Source organism: Lathyrus oleraceus, chromosome 2, assembly GCF_024323335.1.
Source record: "Lathyrus oleraceus cultivar Zhongwan6 chromosome 2, CAAS_Psat_ZW6_1.0, whole genome shotgun sequence".
NCBI classification, from domain to species: domain Eukaryota; kingdom Viridiplantae; phylum Streptophyta; class Magnoliopsida; order Fabales; family Fabaceae; genus Lathyrus; species Lathyrus oleraceus.
In genome coordinates this window covers 82,327,457-82,342,296 of record NC_066580.1, presented here as the reverse complement: position 1 = coordinate 82,342,296, position 14,840 = coordinate 82,327,457, and the positions used below count along the sequence as shown (strand labels likewise).

Below are 14,840 nucleotides of genomic sequence, written 5' to 3'. Positions count from 1 at the left end.
ATGTTCTTAACAGGTCTGCATCATTGGAGAGCATCAAATGTCCAAAACTCCATTTCACATTACCTTACCATTCAAGCATCATTTGAACATCAGAACAGTTGCAATTTAATCATAATGGATTGCTTCATGGGTTTGTACACGCCCATGCAATCCTATGCGTCACATTGCCAAATTTAGCAAATTTTCAAGTGTGCAATTATCAATCCCAAATGCTATAAATACAATGCCTCTGAGCTCATTTTGAACACACCTTGCGCGCCAGCTTTGTCCCCCAATTCAAACCCTCACCATTCAAAGGAAAACCTGAGAATTTTCAACTTGAAAATTGAGTTTGAATCTCATTGTTTAGAGATTCAAAAACTCCAAGATCCAAAGCCTTGTACCATTGTCAAACCACTTCTACAAGCTCCTCGAGTGTGATCAAGTCAAGTTTGAAGCAAGCAAGATCCCTTTCTGCACAACATTGAAGGTAATTTTCAGAAAACTTCTTCTCTTTGATTCTCTCTCAATTCTCATCAATTCTCTTGGATCCTTGGTTGTCTGAAGTCCTACCAATATAGGCAAGAAGATTGAGTTGCTTTGAGGTCAAATCGAAGCAACTCAATTGACACACCTCAAAATTCAACTCACGTATCTCTCTATATATTGGAGTTAGGTTAAATTGAGGTGATATTCGTGATCTATGCTATTTTTTCTTTCAAATCATGTCCTCTTATTTCATTTTTGTGATGGTGATGAGTGAACCAATCCGGTGGACCTCGCCTGAGAAGGTGACCGGAGGTCCAACTCCAGTGGTGTGCTGGACAGGTTCTAAGCCATTGATCTAATTTAAATTATTTTAATCTCATGCGTTAGTTGTGATTACCACGTGTTGGCGCGCTGACTGAGTTACACCATGGAACGCGCGTTTTCATCCACTTGATCTGCCACCTCAATTAATGAGGGAGATCAAGTGGTCCATATTTTTTTGATTTTTTATTTCTTTTTTTATTTCCTTTGATTTTCTTTAATTTATATTAATTTTAATATTGATCCAAAAAACATGAGAGTTTCACCAAAAAAATTTAAATAAATTCCTCTTTCATATTTTGAATTAAAATTATTTTTTGGATCATCATTAATATTTTTCATGATTTAATTGATTTTGTGAATATTTTTAATTATTTAAAAATACTTTTAAGTTTTTGAAATTTTTTCTCCAAGGTCCTTTGACCTATGACAAATCTCATGGCCATTTCTTTGGTGTTTTGATGAGGTTTTAGGAATTTGACAAACAATATTTAATTTAATGCATTATTTTTAATATTTTTAAATTGAATAAATACGAAATAATTATTTTGAGATATTTTGATGGTTTGTATAAGTTTGACTTGTGTTGTTGGGCCTTGGTCAAGGTTGATTTGCCTTTACAAAGTTAAGATCATTGGATTTAGGGGATTGATGGAATGTACATTCCATCTCCCCCAAATGAATGAATGATCTTAATTTGGTAAAAGTCCTCATTTGATCAATTTGAGTTTTGATCAATTCCCCTCCCTCTTCATCTAATTCCCCTTCTTTATGCATTCATTCCATTTTACCTATGATATCTCTAAATCCTAAGGCTAGTTGATTGCAAAAATCAACATGAGTATGGATGAGATTAGGCCACCTTTTTGGCATATTATTTTTGTGTGTGGTATGTTTCATGAGCATAGTCCATTATACTATGTCTCTAACATGCATTAACACAAAAATTCTATTGCCCGAACTTAAATAGGTGTGACTTCTACATAAGTCCAATTACGATTGCTTAACATAGCGCTAAATTTTTGACACAAAAGGCATAACATTCTAGTTAGTGAGATTGTAAGTCTCCCCTCTCTCATGGTATTGTGTGGAAACTTGGCCTTTTTTTCTTCCTTTGGAAGATGTTTGGGTTCAAGGATTCATGCTTGTGAGAAGTGGGTTGAGTGTTCTCCAAATAATGACTTAAAATAAAAAGCTAAAGCAAAAACAATACTAACTTCTAACTCATTAACAACTAACATTTAATTTTAAGCCATTTATATTAACACAATTTAATTTCAAGTCTTTATTGATTTGCCATTATTCATATCATTCTAATTGTTTATGTTAATGTCATTTTCCCTTTGTTCACTTGGACCATATTGTGTGATATATCTTGTTTGTATATATTTTGTTTGCTTGTGTGGTCTTTGACCATTAATGTACATAATAAGAAACAAAAACCCTAAAAAACTTTTGTGCATACTGTTGGTTTGATCTTGGACAATTGGACTTAAAATCTAGGCAACATCCCTATGTAAAGGACTTAGCCAATGCCAACTTTCATGAAACCAAGTGATTGCAATTTAGAACTTCATTTGATACATCATTGAAGATCCCTTTGAGTTCATTTGTAACATGATCATTATGAAGTTGTTATTTTGAACCTCTTACTTGTAGAATTCATCTGCTACATGGGCAAATTTGAAGAAGATCATGGAGTGGCTAAACTTGGATGTGGCTATATTTATTTGATGCCTTGCTCTTCAAGATTGATATATTGTGCATTGTTTGTTGCTTGATTCTAAATGTCAAAGGGAATTTAGGTTTCTATATGACATTCTTGTCTATTGGATTGCTACCCATTGGTCAGATCTTTTCAACCCTTAACTTTTATTTTTGTGCTTAGGATTGTTAGACTATGGCACGGATCTAGAAGGGGGGGGGGGGGGGGGGGGGGGTTGAATAGATACCAATTAAAATTTGAGTCGGTGCTACCAATTAAAAATGGTTTTGAAAATTTGTTTTAAGTGCGGAAGCGGCCGAGGAAAATATAGTCTAAAACGAACGGTTATTGGAAAACCGGATATGCATCTAGCCTATGGATTAGTGATAATGTAGAATAAGAATCACTACACTAGTCACACTATCAATGATTTATTTCACTTGCTAGGATTCCTAGTTCCAATGATTCAAATAGCAAACCAAACTAGATACACAACTAAGATAATTTTTGTTTAGGCAAATTATCAAACACTTGGTGTGCAAAAACACTCCAAGTGATATTTATGTTGAGTAAGTGATTCCAATTAGTCTAGTACAATATCTTATTGTACTTTGGATTCAAAAATAGAGTTTTAACTTCTTACTCAATTAATATCAAGGTTTGATAAAAGTGCTTATACAAAAATCACTTAATTTTAAGCCAAAACAAATATGCTGAAAAATAGAGAAGACAAAGATTTGATGAGGCAGTTCCCCCGTTGTCCTCGCTTCGGGGTACGTCTGCCCTCAATTCTAAAACTAGAATTGAGATTGCTTTAATAGATATCACCTGTTGAGTATAACCGTATATACAAGGATTGAAAAGCAAATATACAACAGAATTCTCAAGACGTTGAATGTTGCTTCCACTCCTTGTTCCTTGATTCAAGGTGAATCAAGTCCTTCGATTGTTGTTGATAGACCTCCGATTCCAGCCCCTTTGTTGAATAACTCTCAGTTCTTCAAACCCTCGGCCCGGCTGATCTCAACTACAACAAATCGAACCCGAAATCTTCCCTTAAATATCACTAAATCCGCTACTAGATTGATGAAGACTTCCTCTTCTCAATCACCTTCGCTCAGCTGAAAATTGATGAAGAAATCGTCCAAAAACCCCCAAAATCAAACCGGTCTTGGAGGACAAAACCCTAAAGGTTTTATTCAAGAAAAAACTTGTCGCAAGCTTCAACCCGAACCGGATTCCCCAATCACGGCTTCGAACGTTATCACCTTTAACCAATCACAAAGCACTTCAAAAATGGTTGTGTGTAATTGATGTGTTGTGAGATGTTGAAGATGAAGATGAAGAATCTTGGACACCTATTTCACTTTTTCTTGTTCTTTGTACACTTGAACCAATTTGTCAAATGTTCAACTGATACAAGTAGCTGAACTTCTATATATAGTAACAAACCAACCAACCAACTTAACAGCTTTTCAAACACAGTGGGAATTACTTAAAAACTGTATTTGCGCACGAACGGTCGACCATAGTAGGTCTATGCATCGACGCATAGCCTGCAGTTTTGGACAATCTGAAAAGCACAACAGTATGTGTCGACCATAGGTCGGCATGCGCTGACCCGTGGGAAAGTGAAAGCTTCACGCGCCGACCCTGTGGTCGACTCAAGCTTCCATGCGCTGACCCGTGACCAGCTGCACTATGTTATGCGCCGACCTGTGGTCGACTTAAGCCTTCATGCGCTAACCCGTGAAAAACTGCACTATGTTATGCGCCGACCCTGCGGTCGACTCAAGCCCTGCAAATCTGCAAAAATTCAGATTTTTGTGGTTTTCATGCATTTTGTCATGACCATATTTTATCCACATATGTTGTATGAAATATAACAGTTTAGATGAACATAGAAAAGGATATGATAGGCGATATGTTGCATTTGTTTTGTAGAGGTGGATTCGACAATGCCGATTCATCGATGTTGGTAATTTGTCATCATCGAAACCTATGATCGTATGTTGTATGACAGTTTGCCCTTACATACTCCCCCTTTTTGATGATGACAACCTGTGTGAAACCAAAGAAAAAAAAACAACATGCAATATTTACACACACTCCCCCTTTCTTTTGTAATCTAAGGCTGGCGGCAAAACGAACTGTTAATTGTTGTGTGAATATCTTGGCTTGGATTTGGTATATGCTCTTCTCCCCCTTTGACAACATCAAAAAGAGAGAGAGAACTCTTATTCAACATAACATGATTTTCAACAGGAGATAGCGAATCATATAATAATACCATACCAATATTATTACTGAACAAATTGAAAAGGAGATAACATTAAACTAGATTAACAAACAAGCATAACATATAATAAGTTTAGTCAAACAACAAAAATACAAATGCACATGCAGTTTTATACCCTAATGGCCTCGTCCTCGAGGGTAACAAATATCCGGGTTTCTGTCAGGATCTGCCAAAGAAGTCATTTGGTCAGCAACGCTACTTGGATACTTGAGGCCCACATCGACGGACCGCTCCTGTCGTTCAAATGTCTCAGTGAATGCTGCATACCGTTCATTCATGCTGGTAGAGAGGTTATCGAGCCTCTCATTTTGTGCTTGAAGCTGACTGCTTATATGAGCATAGCGCTCATCCTGAGTGTGTATGAATGATTGTTGAGCCAACTGCATATCTCTCATCATATCTAAAAGTTCAGAAGAGTTTGCTTGTTGCGGAGGAGACAGTGGAGATTCTTCAGCACCATATTGATACGGCTGATAGAATTGGCGTTGTGTTGACCAGCCCATATGTTGCGATTCACCCCAGCCACCATGGTTGGGTGTATCTTCTGCAAATGAATAGGTATTCTGAACCCAAGCGGAGTTTGTGTAGTCGTGTGTGTCTGCTTGTGGAGGACTATCATGTTGCTCAAATGCTTGCTGTAACACCCCGAATAAAATAAGAGAATTATTTAAATTAAGTTAATAATATATTTATTAATTTAATTAAATAAATTGAATTATTGGATTATTATTATTATTATTATTATTTGGAATAATAATTAGTGGAAAATATATAAGTTGGAATAAGAGAAAAGGGTTTTCATTTTTGGTAAAGAGTTTTCACGTGAAACAGAGAAGCGGCTGAAAAGTGGAAAGTGGAGAAAGGGCAAAGAGGAAGAGCTAGAGAGCAAAGGTTGAAGAACGGAAAAGGTTGAAGCTTAGAGATTGCCGGATTATCTCAGGTAAGGGGGGTTTATCGTCGTTTAATGGGTATTATAGATTAACATGTCATGGGTAGTGATAAACCGTTGAAGTGACCCTAATTGGGATGTTGAATGCTGAAATATTGTGATGAATAAGTTGTATTAAAGCTGTAATTGAGTCCGTAATTGTGTGGGTCGTGTTCCCCCGAACGTATAGCTTTTTACGGAAATTGAATCGGAGGTCCGGAAGTCCTCCAACGGCGGAAAATGCGGAGAACTCTGCATTCTGCCTTGTGTTAGCGCAGGAACTGCTGTTTTGTCTGCGTTAACCGGTTAACCCAGGGCGTTAACCGGTTAACACTGTTATATTTTGTGAAAAGGTGCTGTTTTTCCTGCGTTAACCGGTTAACCCAGGGCGTTAACCGGTTAACACTGTTGCGTTTTGCCAGAAAGTGTGTTTTGTCCTGCGTTAACCGGTTAACCCAGGGCGTTAACCGGTTAACACTGTTGGAAATTAGAAAAAATTGATATTTTAATGTTGTGAACCTAATTGGTGATTGGCCTATTATAGTTAATTGTGATGAGTAATTTTTTTGGATTTATGTTATGAAGTGTTGATACAAGTATGTTGCTGAGTTGTTCCGTGTACGGAAAGTTGTTGAAAATACTGAGTTGTAGGCTTGGTGAGCCAAAGTTGATTATAAGTTGATGTTGTTGAAAACATTGTTGTATTGCTATTATTATTATGTTGTCGACAGTTTAAAGTCGTGTATGCCATGTACATTCATATGCATTAAGTCGGAGCTTTGCTCACACCACGTTGGCCTGGATTGGCAAATTTTAAGTTGAAAGTTGAAGGCTTATGCCTTGATGCCCAATAAAATGGCAATGATTTTAAGTTGGGAGTTTTACTCCGAATGGTACCACATGCATGACGAGTCGAGTCTCATTAGAGTTGCATTTTGTTGGCTTGTTGTATGGATATTTAATTTAATTGAGGAGTGGAATTGTGTTGATATTAAGTATGATGTTTGAGTTGATGTGCCGTTACTGGATGTATGTTACGATTAGGGTGATGAAATGTGTGAATTTACTTAGCATTACATGATGATTTATAATGCTTATTATATCGATTGAGGAACTCACCCTTACAACTATTTTTCAGGTAACGAACAAATGAGTTGAGGGGAAGCTAATGCTTGGAGTCTAGTGTAGTCTCCTAAGTGGGTCATGCTCTGATAGATGTAACATCGGGAGGGAACATTTTTAATATTGTTGTTGATGATTGTTGAACTAGTTTACATGTAGTATGTTGCATGTTTTGAATGATCGATTTGATCTCTATCCGCTGCGTATTGTGCAAATGTTTTATGTTTTGAGTTAATGAAAGAGCATGACAGTTATTATGGTGTGAAATGTTGTGTGACACCCTTGATTGCATATTTACTCTGATTGATATGTGTTATTTTAATTATATACTCGGGGTATTTTAGAAGGGTGTTACATTAGTGGTATCAGAGCCTGGTTGGTCTGTCCGGCCAGTTGTCGTGTCGTTACTGTCTAACAATTGTGTATTGTTACTAATCTAACTTTTAAGTTGTGTTGTGGTGATAAGTTAAAATGGCTGGAAGGAACGACGCTGCAATGGCTGCCGCAATGCAAGCGATGGCACAAGCTGTGCAGAACTTGCCAAATGCTGGTGGAGATGCTGGATCACGTAGCTTGGCGACTTTTCAAAGAGAGAATCCGCCGGTGTTTAAAGGGAAGCATGATCCAGATGCAGCCTTGGGATGGTTGAAAGAGATCGAGAGAATCTTCCGTGTTATGGATTGCACTCCAGCTCAGAAGGTTCGGTATGGTACTCACATGCTAGCAGTCGAAGCTGATGACTGGTGGCTAGAGACTCACGAGAGGTTGACCGTGGCAGGTGAAGTCATTACTTGGGATGTATTCCGTAGGGAATTCATGAGAAAGTATTATCCGGAGGATGTCCGTGGTAAGAAGGAAATTGAGTTCCTTGAGCTGAAGCAAGGAAACATGTCTGTCACTGATTATGCTGCGAAATTTATGGAGCTGTCCAAATTTTATCCTCATTACACTGGTGCTGGTGCTGAATTTTCAAAGTGCATCAAGTTTGAAAATGGAATGCGCTCTGAAATTAAGAAGGCTGTTGGGTATCAGAAGATACGCATTTTTACTGAATTGGTTGATAGCTGCAGGATATTTGAAGAAGACAATAATGCTCATTACAAGATTGTCAGTGACCGCAGGGGCAAGCAACATCAAAATCGTGGCAAGCCGTATGATGCCCCAGTGGGAAAAGGGAAACAAGGAGCTGCTCCGGCTCAGAGGACTAGTAGGGGAGGTGCTCCTGCTGGTATAGTTTGCTTCAAATGTGGTCAGACCGGTCATAAGAGTAAATGTATGCACTGCTGAAGTAAAGAGATGTTTTCGTTGTGGTAAGACTGGTCATGCAATAGCTGATTGCAAGCACAAGGAAATGATTTGTTTTAATTGTGGCGAAGAAGGGCATATTGGAAGTCAGTGTCAGAAGCCAAAGAAATCTCAGACGGGGAAGGTGTTCGCATTGACCGGAACTCAAACCTCCAGTGAGGACAGACTTATCCGAGGTACGTGTTATATTAATGGCTTTCCTCTTGTAGCTATTATTGACACAGGTGCGACTCATTCCTTTATATCTTTGGATTGTGTTGTGAAACTTAAGTTAGATATATCTGAGATGTTTGGTAGTATGGTAATTGATACTCCTGCGAAGGGTTCAGTGACTACTACTTCGGTTTGTTTAAATTGTCCTTTGAGTATTTTTGGTAGAGACTTTGGGATGGACCTAGTGTGTCTTCCACTAGTGCAAATTGATGTTATTCTGGGTATGAACTGGTTGGTGTTTAACCGAGTTTCTATCAACTGTTTTGATAAGACGGTGGTCTTTCCTGAGATTGAGGAGGGAAAGAGTTTGTTTCTATCAGCAAGGCAAGTGAATGAGGAAGTAGCTGATGGGGCAGAGTTGTTTATGCTGTTAACGACTTTGGAGGCTAAAGATAAACTGGTGATTGGCGATCTAGCCGTGGTGTGTGATTTTCCTGATGTGTTTCCGGAAGAGGTGAATGAATTACCGCCTGAGCGCGAAGTGGAGTTCTCGATTGATTTGGTACCTGGTACTAGGCCGATATCGATGGCTCCGTACCGTATGTCTGCTGTTGAGTTAACTGAATTGAAGAGTCAGTTGGAAGATCTGTTGGATAAGAAATTTATTCGTCCGAGTGTGTCACCGTGGGGTGCACCAGTGCTATTGGTTAAGAAGAAAGAAGGTACTATGAGGATGTGTGTGGACTACAGGCAACTGAATAAAGTGACGATCAAGAATCGGTATCCTTTGCCGAGGATTGATGATTTGATGGATCAGTTGGTTGGTGCAAGTGTGTTCAGCAAAATAGATTTGAGATCTGGGTATCATCAGATCCGTGTGAAAACCGAGGATATTCAGAAGACTGCTTTCAGAACAAGGTATGGACATTATGAGTATTCTGTAATGCCTTTTGGTGTGACTAATGCGCCTGGAGTATTTATGGAGTATATGAATAGGATTTTCCATCCGTACCTAGACAAGTTTGTTGTGGTGTTTATTGATGATATTTTGGTGTATTCGAAATCTGAAGAAGAGCATGCTGAACATTTGAGAGTGGTTTTGGGAGTTCTACGAGAAAAGAAGTTATTTGCTAAATTGTCCAAGTGTGAATTTTGGTTAGGAGAGGTAAGTTTTCTGGGTCATGTGATTTCAAGAGGTGGTGTTGCTGTTGATCCTTCTAAGATAGAAGCGGTATCTAAGTGGGAAGCTCCGAAGTCTGTTGCTGAGATTCGAAGTTTCCTTGGTTTGGCTGGTTATTATAGGAAGTTCATTGAGGGATTTTCTAAGTTGGCGTTACCATTGACGATGTTGACTAGGAAGGGGCAAGCGTTTGTTTGGGAATCAAAATGTGAAGGAGGTTTCCAAGAGTTAAAGAGAAGGTTAACTACTGCTCCTATTCTGATATTACCAAGCTCGTCGGAATCATTTGAAGTTTACTGTGATGCTTCATTGTTGGGTTTGGGTGGCGTGTTGATGCAGAATAAACAGGTTATAGCTTATGCTTCAAGACAGCTGAGGGTCCATGAGAGGAACTACCCGACGCACGATTTAGAGTTGGCGGCTGTGGTGTTTGTTCTGAAGTTATGGAGGCATTACTTGTACGGGTCAAGATTTGAGGTTTTCAGTGACCATAAAAGTTTAAAGTATTTGTTTGATCAGAAAGAGTTGAATATGAGACAGAGAAGGTGGTTAGAGTTTCTGAAGGATTATGACTTTGGTTTGAATTACCATCCGGGTAAAGCAAACGTAGTGGCTGATGCATTGAGTCGGAAATCATTACATATGTCTATGCTAATGGTTAAGGAATTGGATTTAATTGAGCAGTTTAGAGACTTGAGTTTGGTGTGTGAGAGTACTCACAATAGTGTTAAATTGGGGATGTTGAAGTTAACAAGTGGTATTCTGGATGAGATCAGAGAGGGTCAGAAATCCGATGTGCTTTTGGTTGATAAGTTGACTCTAGTGAATCAAGGTCAAGGTGGCGAATTCAGAGTTGATGAGAATGATGTTTTGAAATTTGGTAATCGGGTGTGTATTCCGGATGTTATCGAACTTAAGAAGAGTATTCTTGAAGAAGGACATCGTAGTGGCCTGAGTATTCATCCTGGAGCTACGAAGATGTATCATGATTTGAAAAAGTTATTTTGGTGGCCGGGAATGAAAAGAGAAATTGCGAGTTTTGTTTATTCCTGTTTGACTTGTCAGAAGTCAAAGATTGAGCATCAGAAGCCGTCTGGGCTAATGCAACCGTTGGCTATTCCAGAGTGGAAGTGGGATAGTATCAGTATGGATTTTGTTTCTGGTTTACCGAGGACAATTAAGAATTTTGAAGCTATTTGGGTGATTGTTGACAGATTGACAAAGTCGGCTCATTTCATTCCGATCAGAATGGACTATCCGTTAGAGAAATTAGTTGAGTTGTATATTGAGAAAATTGTAAGTTTGCATGGTATTCCGTCGAGTATTGTTTCGGACAGAGATCCTAGATTTACATCGAACTTCTGGGAAGGTTTGCAGAAGGCTTTGGGAACTAAACTGAGATTGAGCTCTGCATATCACCCGCAGACTGATGGTCAGACTGAGAGGACGATTCAGTCATTAGAGGATCTTTTGAGAGCTTGCGTTTTTGAAAAGGGAGGTGCTTGGGATTGTTATTTACCTTTGATTGAGTTTACCTACAACAATAGTTTTCATTCGAGCATTGGTATGGCGCCGTTTGAAGCTTTGTATGGTAGGAGATGTCAGACACTGTTATGTTGGTATGAGTCCGGTGAGAGTGCTGTGGTTGGACCGGAAATTGTTCAACAAACTACGGAAAAGATTAAGATGATTCAGGAGAAGATGAGAATTGCTCAGAGTCGTCAGAAGAGTTATCATGACAAGAGGAGGAAATCACTTGAGTTCCGAGAGGGAGATCACGTGTTTCTTCGTGTTACTCCAATAACTGGGGTTGGTCGAGCTTTGAAGTCAAAGAAGTTGACACCTCGATTTATTGGTCCTTATCAGATTTTGGAGAGGATAGGAGAGGTAGCCTATCGTATCGCTTTACCGCCGTCACTTGCGAATTTGCATGAGGTTTTTCATGTGTCTCAGTTGAGGAGGTACATTCATGATCCGTCGCATGTGATCCAAGTAGATGATGTACAGGTAAGAGATAACCTGACTGTTGAAATATCGCCTATGAGGATTGAGGATCGAGAGTTGAAGCAGTTGCGGGGTAAAGAGATTGCCTTAGTGAAGGTAGCTTGGGGAGGACCAGCAGGTGGCAATGTGACTTGGGAACTGGAGAGTCAGATGAAAGAGTCTTATCCAGAGTTATTTGCTTGAGGTATGTTTTCGAGGACGAAAACTCTTTTAGTGGGGGAGAGTTGTAACACCCCGAATAAAATAAGAGAATTAATTAAATTAAGTTAATAATATATTTATTAATTTAATTAAATAAATTGAATTATTGGATTATTATTATTATTATTATTATTATTTGGAATAATAATTAGTGGAAAATATATAAGTTGGAATAAGAGAAAAGGGTTTTCATTTTTGGTAAAGAGTTTTCACGTGAAACAGAGAAGCGGCTGAAAAGTGGAAAGTGGAGAAAGGGCAAAGAGGAAGAGCTAGAGAGCAAAGGTTGAAGAACGGAAAAGGTTGAAGCTTAGAGATTGCCGGATTATCTCAGGTAAGGGGGGTTTATCGTCGTTTAATGGGTATTATAGATTAACATGTCATGGGTAGTGATAAACCGTTGAAGTGACCCTAATTGGGATGTTGAATGCTGAAATATTGTGATGAATAAGTTGTATTAAAGCTGTAATTGAGTCCGTAATTGTGTGGGTCGTGTTCCCCCGAACGTATAGCTTTTTACGGAAATTGAATCGGAGGTCCGGAAGTCCTCCAACGGCGGAAAATGCGGAGAACTCTGCATTCTGCCTTGTGTTAGCGCAGGAACTGCTGTTTTGTCTGCGTTAACCGGTTAACCCAGGGCGTTAACCGGTTAACACTGTTATATTTTGTGAAAAGGTGCTGTTTTTCCTGCGTTAACCGGTTAACCCAGGGCTTTAACCGGTTAACACTGTTGCGTTTTGCCAGAAAATGTGTTTTGTCCTGCGTTAACCGGTTAACCCAGGGCGTTAACCGGTTAACACTGTTGGAAATTAGAAAAAATTGATATTTTAATGTTGTGAACCTAATTGGTGATTGGCCTATTATAGTTAATTGTGATGAGTAACTTTGTTGGATTTATGTTATGAAGTGTTGATACAAGTATGTTGCTGAGTTGTTCCGTGTACGGAAAGTTGTTGAAAATACTGAGTTGTAGGCTTGGTGAGCCAAAGTTGATTATAAGTTGATGTTGTTGAAAACATTGTTGTATTGCTATTATTATTATGTTGTCGACAGTTTAAAGTCGTGTATGCCATGTACATTCATATGCATTAAGTCGGAGCTTTGCTCACACCACGTTGGCCTGGATTGGCAAATTTTAAGTTGAAAGTTGAAGGCTTATGCCTTGATGCCCAATAAAATGGCAATGATTTTAAGTTGGGAGTTTTACTCCGAATGGTACCACATGCATGACGAGTCGAGTCTCATTAGAGTTGCATTTTGTTGGCTTGTTGTATGGATATTTAATTTAATTGAGGAGTGGAATTGTGTTGATATTAAGTATGATGTTTGAGTTGATGTGCCGTTACTGGATGTATGTTACGATTAGGGTGATGAAATGTGTGAATTTACTTAGCATTACATGATGATTTATAATGCTTATTATATCGATTGAGGAACTCACCCTTACAACTATTTTTCAGGTAACGAACAAATGAGTTGAGGGGAAGCTAATGCTTGGAGTCTAGTGTAGTCTCCTAAGTGGGTCATGCTCTGATAGATGTAACATCGGGAGGGAACATTTTTAATATTGTTGTTGATGATTGTTGAACCAGTTTACATGTAGTATGTTGCATGTTTTGAATGATCGATTTGATCTCTATCCGCTGCGTATTGTGCAAATGTTTTATGTTTGAGTTAATGAAAGAGCATGACAGTTATTATGGTGTGAAATGTTGTGTGACACCCTTGATTGCATATTTACTCTGATTGATATGTGTTATTTTAATTATATACTCGGGGTATTTTAGAAGGGTGTTACACTTGCCCTGCTCCTTCTTCTTCGTTTTCCTCTTGGTCTTCTTCTTCACTTTCATCACTTTCATCATTTTCTTCAACAGTCGTAGGAATATACCCCCTGCGAACAAATCTGTATGCTTTCCGCTCATCACACCAAAAGTATCCCATCATAGAGAGAGTTTTTGTGCTGAATTCTTTATCTGAGGAAATGGAGGTATACGGAAAGGACAGATAATCAACGTTGGCTGCAGTAAGAACTTCTTGAATAAACGATCCATAGGCAAGAGCAGTGCCTCGTCCGGAGTCTCGTAAACTGAACATCCTACTAGCAATGTAGTAGGGCCAGTTTATTTTACGCTGATTTTTCAGGATATATATGAGATGAACCTCAGCCTGTTCAACTCGAGAAAGGCCACCCTTCTTAGGCCGCAGGATGCGCGCCACAATCCACTGGAGAATGCGCTCACCTGTTTTTAGCTTACCGACATTGACAGTTCGTGGGAACGCATCACTGTTCATAATATGATCTGGGTAGGGTCGTTTCAACATATCATTCAAAGCGCTCTTAAACTCATATCCTTCTATTGTGTGAGAATTAGTTACCTCAGGAAGAGGATTTTCATCAGCAGCCAATGTCAGATCAAAATATTTATTCCAAACAGCAGACTTGAAAGATACCTTTGTTGTGCCAATCCTGGAGTGAAACTTTTGACCACGAAATTTTTCATGAAGGCAGGTGTAGAACACACGGACTAGGTCTTCTCTATATTTGGCATTGCATTCCAGGAATTTAACAATGTCGTGATACTGTAGCAGATTCATGATGTCTACGAGATGCATGCGTTTTGCTGTGAGTTTGTAGAATGCATGTTGCCTCACAACTCCTCTTTGACCAATGTCTTTGTTGAAGGTGTTGACAAGAGCCGGTGGAACTAATGAGACAACGGTAATGGGTAAGGAGGCATAGGATGATCCCCTTGATCTCTTACCGGTAGGTCTGCGGGATGAGGAAGCCATGGGTAATGATTTTGAAGCTTTTTGCAAGAAGGAGGTTTTGAGAGTGAAGCTTGGTGTAAGATTTTGAGACTGATTTGCAAGAAGGAGGTTTTCCCTTTTTATAGATGAGGATTTAGGGTTTTGGGAAGAGGAGAGGCCAAGAGACAATAGGCACTAGGTAGATGCAACTCACAATGTAGTGGGTTGAATGCACACTTAATGAGAATTTGAAATGTAAATGCATGGGAAGTTTGAACGTTTTCTGCAGAGAAAAACTGATTTTTCGTGCGATGCGTCGACCATACACTATGCATGCATCGACGCATGCTGTTTGAATTTTTAAAAAAGAAATTTTTTAAAGTGTGCGTCGACCATTGCCCTGTTA

General features: G+C 38.9%; 1 pseudogene; it reads right to left on the bottom strand.

Moving 5' to 3' along the window:
• Positions 1 to 14,476, bottom strand: part of LOC127122007 (cucumisin-like) — a 32,118-nt pseudogene extending 17,642 nt beyond the window's left edge.
• Positions 14,477 to 14,840: the final 364 nt, after the last annotated feature.